General features: G+C 42.7%; 1 protein-coding gene across 1 annotated transcript in view; it reads right to left on the bottom strand.

The window, feature by feature from the left end:
• Positions 1-7862, bottom strand: part of LOC103207280 (regulator of G protein signaling 7 binding protein) — a 238880-nt gene that overhangs the window by 205244 nt on the left and 25774 nt on the right. The gene's annotated exons all lie outside the window — the stretch shown is intronic.

Genomic DNA, 7862 nt, shown 5'->3' with positions numbered 1-7862 from the left:
ATCATAAACTTAATAGGTGGTGACTCCAATTGCAGCTACTGCTCCAGATGTGGTTTCATTGCTTCAGCAAATTAGTACATCTCCTGGTACTTGGTATTCAGCTATTGATCTGGCCAATGCCTTTTTCTCAATACCGATTTCAAAGGACCATCAGAAGCAGTTTGCCTTCAGCTGGCAAGGCCAACAGTATACTTTCACAGAGCTTCCTCAGAGGTATATCAACTTCCCAGCACTGTCATAATTTAGTCCATAAGGATCTTGATCACCTTTTCCTTCCACAAGACATCACACTGGTTGATTATATTGATGCCTTTATGCTGATTGGACCTAGTAAGGAAGAAGTATCAATGACTCTAGACTTATTGGTGAGATATTTGTGTGCTAGAGGTTGGGAAATTAACCCAACAAAAATTCAGGCACCTTCCACCTCAGTGAAATTTCTAGGGGTCCAATGGTGTGGGGCATGTCAAGATATTCCTACTAAGGTGAAGGATAAGTTATTTTATCTGGCTTCCCCCACAACTAAAAAGGAGGCACGATGCCTGATGGGTCTCTTTGGATTTTGGAGGCAACAATCCCTCATTTGGGTGTGTTGCTGCAGCCTATTTATCAGTGACTCAGAAAGCTGCTAGTTTTGAATGGGGCCCAGGACAACGGAAGGCTCTGCAACAGGTTCAGGCTGCTGTGCAGGCTGCTCTGCCACTTGGACCATATGATCCAGCTGATCCAATGGTGCTTGAAGTGTCTGTAGCAGATAGAGATGCTGTTTGGAGTCTTCAGCAGGTCCCTATCGTTGAATCGCAATGCAGAGCCTTGGGATTTTGGAGCAAAGCCCTGCCATCCTCTGCAGATAACTACTCTCCTTTTGAGAAACAGCTTTTAGCTTGTTGCTGGGCTTTAGTAGAGACTGAACGCCTAACCATGGGCCACCAAGTGACCACGAGGCCTGAGCTGCACGTCATGAACTGCATGTTGTCTGACCCACAGAGTCATAAAGTTGGATGTGCACAGCAGCACTCCATCATTAATTGGAAGTGGTATATCAGAGATCAGGCTCGAGCAGGACCTGAAGGCACAAGTACATTGCATGAGGAAGTGGTCCAAATGCCTATAGTCTCCACTCCAGTCACATAACCCTCCCTCTCCCAGTCTGTACCTATGGCATGGGGACTTCCTTATGATCAGTTGACTGAGGAAGAGAAAACTCATGCCTTGTTTACAGATGGTTCTGCAAGATATGCAGGCACCACTTGAAAGTGGACAGCAGCGGCACTACAGCCCCTTTCTGGGACTTCCTTGAAAGACAGTTGTGAAGGGAAATCCTCCCAATGGGCAGAACTTCGAGCTGTGCATATGGCTGTTCACTTTGCATGGGTGGTGGAAGAAGGTAGTTCTGCATATCAGCTACGACCACATGACCAGTTGCAGAAACAAGGACTGTGATTGTTATATTTCTTCATTGTATATGTGCATCAGATATTTTTGTTTCCTTCTGTTATGAACTGTGAAATGTAAATAAGGTTAATGCATTTTGGTTTTACATGTGTTAGCATATCATGTTAGGTGCAAATATGACTTTATAATTGCCCTTATTTAGAGATTATATATGGTTAAGAAGATGTGTACAACTGTCAAGTTGACAAGGGGTGGACAGTGATAATTGGAGCTGTGTGTCAACTTGGCTGGGCCACAATTCTGTGTGGTTTAAGCAATTGTGATGTGGGTTGTTCCAATGATGGGATCAGATGTATATGTTTTGAGCAGCCATTCTGTTGAAAGGGAGTTTCCCTAGGCATGTGGCCTGCTTCCAGTATTTTTATACACATCCTGGTAAAAGAGACACTCTTCTGTGGATCGGGATTCTGCCTACAACTGTCCATGAGCGAATAATGCACCATTTGGCTTGGAGATCTTGGGTTTGTCATTTGTTGGAGTCAACAGCCAGTATACTGCTTGCCAACCTTGAGCTCCTCAGCCCTTGCAGCTGCGTGAGTCAGGAAAAGCCTCCAGCTTGATGTTTGATCCAAGAACTTGGGATTTGCCAGCTTCTGTAAGTGTGTGAGTCATTTTCCTAAGATAAATTTCTCTTTCTCTATGCCTAAGGCACTTGACTGCTAACCAGAAGGCTGGCGGTTCAAGCCCACCAGCCACTCCTCGGAAGGAAGGTTGGGCAATCCTACTTCTGTAGTGATACTGCCTTGGAAACCCAAGGAGGGGTCGCTATGAGTCGGGGCCGACTCGACGGCAAATAACAACAACAACAACATATATTTAAGCTTTACTGATTTTGTTTCTCTAGAGGACCCAGTCTAACACAAGCACTTACTGATGAAGATCAAAGAATGCAATCTCCACTATGGATTATACCTCAACATAAAAAAAGAAAAAAAATCCTCACCACTGGACAAATAAACAACATCATGATAAATGAAGAAATGATTGAAGTTGCCAGGAATTTCATTTTACTGGGATCTACAATCAATAACCATGGAAGCAGCAGTCAAGAAATCAGACAATGTATTGTTCTGTGCAAATCTGCTGCAAAAGACCTCTTTAAAGTGCTGAGGAGCAAGGATGTGTCTTTAAAGAATCAGGTGCACCTAATCCAAGCCATGGTAATTTCAATTGCCTCATATGCAGGTGGAAACTGGCCAATGAATAAGGAAGACAGAAGAAGAGTTGATGCCTTTGAATTGCAGTGTTGGCAAAGAATACTGAAAATACCACGGTTTGCCAGAAGAACGAAGAAATTTGTCCTGAAAGAAGTGCAGCTGGAATGCTCCTTAGAAGTGAGCATGACCAGACTTCATTTCACTTAATTTGGTCATTTTGTCAGAAGGGACCATTCCCTAGAGAAGCATATCATGCTTGGTAAAGTTGAGGGTCAGCAAAATAGGGGAAGACTGTTAATGAAATGGATTGAAACCAAAATAACCAAACCAAGCTCCTTGCCGTGGAGTCGGATCCAACTCATAACGAACCCTCCTTGGGTTTCCGAGGAAGTATCTCTACAGAAGTAGATTGCCCAACCTTCCTTCCAAGGAGTGGTTTCTGGGTTTGAACCACCAGCCTTCTGGTTAGCAGTTAAATGCCTTTGGCACTATGCCATAATGGGTTCAAGCACAGCAGGGATTCGGAGTATGGTGCAGGACTGGGCAGCGTTTCATTCTGTTTGTACATGGGATCTCTATGAGTCAGAGCCAACGTGACATCACATAACAACAGAACAGTTACACTCCTTAGAACAATCAGCCATGGGAGATCAGAAGGGCAGCATTTGTGCAGGCAAATAGGTCAGAGTGCCAGTATGAATAAGAAAAAAGGGCACAGGATAAAGGTAACCATAGGGAGGAAGCGGGAAGAGAGCTGTTGCATTGTGTTGGTTGCAATCAATGTCACGAAATAAAATATGTATGTACAGTTGAATGGAAATGAATTTGCTCTATTAATGTTCCCCCAAATTGCATTAAAAAGAAAAATTTAAAAAAGGGGGAGAAGCCTTGGCTGACAATCTACCTAGGGGCTTATAATGACCAGTCTAGTCTCTGTCTTCTATACCAGTGGTTCTCAACCACAGCTATAGGTTCTCAAATCACCTGTGGAGATTTTTTTAAATGTCACCACCACAGATACAGGTAATCTGGAAATTAAGAGGTAATTCTGCTTGCATACGTGCTTTTGCAGAATGCCCAAGAAAATATTCTATATTAGCTCTAATGCCAAAAAATGTTAAAGATTTTATATTCAGAACATCCTATGAACTCGCATAACTTCATGTCATTTCAAGACATCCCAATTAGGTGGGTACCCTTGTTGTGTGTTATTTTAATCAGTGTCAAGTTGTTACCATATATGTTGTATCTGTCGCATGTTTATATTGTCAAGAAAGTATTTTAAGATAATCTTTCATAGATACTAGCTATGTCATATAACCACAATCATTACAGAAGCAAGAGAAGATGGAATAATCCCTCAGAGACAACCAAACACCTTGGGAGAGAGAACCACCAGGCCTGCTGACTAAGGACCGTATTACTAGGGGACACCAAGCTCAATTGGCACAATATAGTACATAAAAATCTTATTCTATAATGTGTGTTGGTGAGTAGCAACTGGGGTTTTAAAAGCTTTCAAGCGGCCATCTAAGATGAACCTAATAGTTTCCTCTCATCTGAAGCAAAGAATGAAGAAAATCAAGGGCATTTGGGAACTATTAGTCCACGGATATGATGGACCTCAAGACCAGAAGAACTAGATAGTGCCTGGCTACCAATGTCAACCATTCGGGAAGGGATCAAAACTAGAGATCCTGGATAGAGTGGGAGGGAAAATGTGGAATGAAATTCAAAAACACAGTAATGACCAGAATTACTGGCTGGATGGAGTCTGGTGGGACCACCAAGACTATGGCCCTGGGATACCCTTTGGGCTTGGGATGGAACTTACTCCCAAGGATTGGCTCTCAGCAGAAAAGCAGAAAAACCTATATGCAGAACACCCAACCGAGGGCGATGCACCCACCTACTGTACAGAGATACACCCTTTGGAGCAATCAGCCATGGGACACCAGAGGGGCAGCATTCATGTGGAGGGAAAGTTGTGCAGACAGGAGTGCACAGTTAAGAAGGGTGTGGGGGGTGTTACAGGGAGGGGAGAGGAGGAGAGAGGTATAGGGCTGGGGATGCTAATTGGGGTGTGAAATCAAATGTACAAGAACTGTTGAATGTAAAGCCAATTTTGTTCAATAAATCTGCACCCAAAGTACAATTAAAAAAAAAAAAAAAAGTATTTTAAGGCTTTAAGAAGATGCAACTGGTGAACCTTGGAGTGACACTGCAGATTGTCTTGACCAAAAACAATAGCCTGTCTCTTCTCTTCTTGTTTAGTTACTTAAAGCCATAAGTCATGTATGAGTTAGTGCAAAAGACAAAAAAAAGGACTTCATGAGACATTCTGATTTGATAAATATGGGGTGGGGCCCAGGTATTAGTATTTTTGAAAACTCCTCATGGGTTTTAATGTGCATAAACACATTCTTAACAGACACTGCTCTACACCATGCTACTGCTGGAATCCAGACCATGCATAGAAATGTCCTGGGACTTCCTCAGCATTCACTTTTGCAAGCTAAGGAGAGAACTGTATAATAGAGCCTCTGCAAATGCTCTACAATTATTCTTTCCTGAGATAACAGCACCAGAATATGTTAGTCAATTTTCATGGGGTATTTGGTCTTTAAAGTTGAAAGAGAAGTGTACATTCTTGTAAGCGTTCAGGCTTTAGAGAGCTTTGACTGTTTGCTTTAGAGCTGATACGGAGAAAGCTGGAGGGCAAATGAGGAGCTGCAGCTTAAGGGAAATCTGAGTGTTTCAGGCTCTTCATTTTGTACTCACAGCTGCAAAGCCCTTTAGCATTAGCCCTCAGATCTCAATGGCTCTGAGCCTCCACCTGCTTGGGCTCCCCAGGCATATCTAGGAATCCTGGAGTTGTTTTTCTGTAAAAATACTGGTAGATGTCTAAATAGTCCCAATAGTTGTTCACCACCACATAAGGCTAGCCTGGGCATATGCAGCCTCAGGTTCTGAGTGTACCGCAGAGGTATCCATTGGACTGGAACTTGGCTATCACTGCCATTGCCTCTTTCTGGTTGCAGTGGAACTGGAAATTGACTGCTAGCTAAGGCTGGGGAAAGTAGAATTTACCCACCACTCCTCTAGGCAAGGGAGCTCTGGTAGCGTAGTGCCTAAGGCACTTGACTGCTAACCAGAAGGCTGGTGGTTTGAATCCACCAGCCACTCCTCAGAAGGAAGATGCGGCAATCTACTTCCATAGTGATACTGCCTCGGAAGCCCAAGGAGGGGTCGCTATGAGTCAGGTCCGACTTGATGGCACATAACAACAACAACCTCTAGGCAAGAGACTACAAGTTAGAAAAAAGACTGCTTGCTGTGTATTACATTTAGTTGGAAAATAAGGGTCTGGAGGCCAAGTAAATTGGCACAAAGCTCTAACTAACATTTAGTGTTCTGCTTCCACCCCATAGCCATAGGTTCCACCTGAGAGCCTAGTTTGAGGAGAGTTCAGGGACCATGCTACCAGAAAACTACTCTCTTGGAAATTATGAAAAGTCCTTCTTCCCATGTATGATAGATTTGCTACTGAGGGCTCCCTTCTGTCTCTCCTGTGAACTGGATTCTTTAATTTTGAATAATACATCAGAACCCCAACAGAAGGGAAATGAGTGAATACAAATGGTGGAGAAAGTTGTCCATTGCAAGAGATGAAAAAATACACGTCTCTGCCTACCATTACCCAGAAATTCCTTACAGGCAAAGAATAGTGCCTGACTGGCAAGAGGTGCCAATGGACAGAGCTGTGGGCTGGAAATCAGAAGACTTGGCTCTTATTCCAGCTCTGTTGCTACCAGGCTGTGTGGTGGAAGGTAAATCAGTTGTCCTCTCAGAACCGTTCTTCATATGTAAAATAGGAATATTTCCCAGCCCACAGATATGTGGAAAGGATTAAGTGACACAATGTTTGTGGAAAGACTGCATCCTATAAAGTCTAGAACATCCATTGTGAAAGCTAGCTCTACTTACTGCGTAAGAAGTAAATCTCTCTAGGGCTTTTAAGACCCAAGAAATCAAGAACTTGTTTGCAGTACCTACTCGAGCTTGCAACTCATAGGTCCAAACAACCTCTGAAATGAATAGTAGGAAGGGTTAAGGAATTTCATGAGATTACCTGGGAAAAAAATATGAGTCTCAGTAGCTGTTCTTATAGTTGTCTATAGTTCAACAAGAGACAGTTACAGAAAGTTACCAGAATTTTCAAGATTTTTTTTTTTTTAATATTTTTTCTACCCCTCTATGTATTCCTCTTCCTCCATGCCACCATGTTGATTACTCACATTTGGTACATTGCCCTTCTCTTCACCCAAATCAATACTTGTCTCTACGTACCTAACAGTGTTCCCTACCCTACCCTCCCACCCCTGATAACCACGAAAGAAAACTTCCTACCAAATATAAACCTTTCCTTGACTTTTTGCAATAACAGACCAATACAATATTTGTCCTTCTGTGATTTACTTATTTCACTCAGCACAATGTCCTCCAAATTCATCCACATTCTGAGGTGTTTTACAGATTCTACATTATTCGTTAGGGTTGCATAGTATTCCATTGTGTGTATGAACCATAGTATGGTTATCCATTCTTCAGTTGATGGACTCCTAGATTGTTTCCATCTTTTGGCTATTGTAAATAATGCTGTGATGAACATGGGTGTGCATGTATCTGTTCTTCTCCTGGATCTCACTTCTTTAGGATATATACCTAGCAATGGAATGTCTGGATCAAATGGTATTTCTAATTCCAACTTTTTAAAGAATCACCATACTGCTTTCCACAGTGTTTGTACCATTTTACAGTCCCACCAGCAGTGTATGAGAATCCTAATCTCTCCACATCCTTGCCAGTATTTGTTATTTTCTGTCTTGCTGAACTTTGCTACTAGTGCTGGGGAAGATGGTATCTCATTGTTGTTTTGATTTGCATCTCTCTAATGGCTAATAGGGAGCTCTGGTAGCATAGTGGCTAAGACACTTGCCTGCTAACCCGACGGCTGGAGGTTTGTGTTGGATTGGGTTCTCTAGAGAAACACAAAAACCAGTAAAGTATATATATATATATTTATAGAGAGAGAAAGAGAGAGAGAGAGAGAGAGAGAAATTTATCTTAGATAAATGGCTCACAAGCGTGTAGAAGCCGACAAGTTCAAGCTGAAAAGTTCGTCTCTGGAGGGGGATGGGGCCCAGGGCCGTCTGGCTTTCGCATGCACGGCAGAGGAGTTCAAGTCAC

Source organism: Orycteropus afer, unplaced genomic scaffold (assembly GCF_000298275.1).
Source record: "Orycteropus afer afer isolate SDZICR_OR568_19922 unplaced genomic scaffold, OryAfe1.0 scaffold00362, whole genome shotgun sequence".
In the NCBI taxonomy this organism is placed as follows: domain Eukaryota; kingdom Metazoa; phylum Chordata; class Mammalia; order Tubulidentata; family Orycteropodidae; genus Orycteropus; species Orycteropus afer.
This window is presented reverse-complemented; position numbering and strand designations above follow the sequence as displayed.